At 46.2% G+C, this 208-nt stretch overlaps 1 non-coding gene across 1 annotated transcript; it reads right to left on the bottom strand.

Annotated features, from left to right (window-relative positions):
* Positions 1–41: 41 nt before the first annotated feature.
* On the bottom strand, positions 42–160 carry LOC118345101. Its single transcript, XR_004798760.1, has one exon. It is a non-coding gene; the product is annotated as a 5S ribosomal RNA (ribosomal RNA).
* Positions 161–208: the final 48 nt, after the last annotated feature.

The following is a 208-nucleotide window of genomic DNA, read 5'->3' as shown; positions in this document are numbered from 1 at the left end:
TCTTGTCAATTTATCTCGCAAGGCGGAAAAAACAAAAACGAGGGGTGCAACACGAGGACTTCCCAGGAGGTCACCCATCCTAGTTCTTCTCTCGCCCAAGCACGCTTAACTGCGGAGTTCTGATGGGATCCGGTGCATTAGTGCTGGTATGATCGCACCCATCAAACTAATTACTTAAAATTCATATAATCCTTGAGCGACATACTAG

This window comes from Juglans regia, unplaced genomic scaffold (genome assembly GCF_001411555.2).
Source record: "Juglans regia cultivar Chandler unplaced genomic scaffold, Walnut 2.0 Scaffold_14386, whole genome shotgun sequence".
Classification (NCBI taxonomy): Eukaryota; Viridiplantae; Streptophyta; class Magnoliopsida; order Fagales; family Juglandaceae; genus Juglans; species Juglans regia.
Note: the sequence above shows the minus strand (reverse complement) of the source record. Positions and strands in the feature narration are given on the sequence as shown.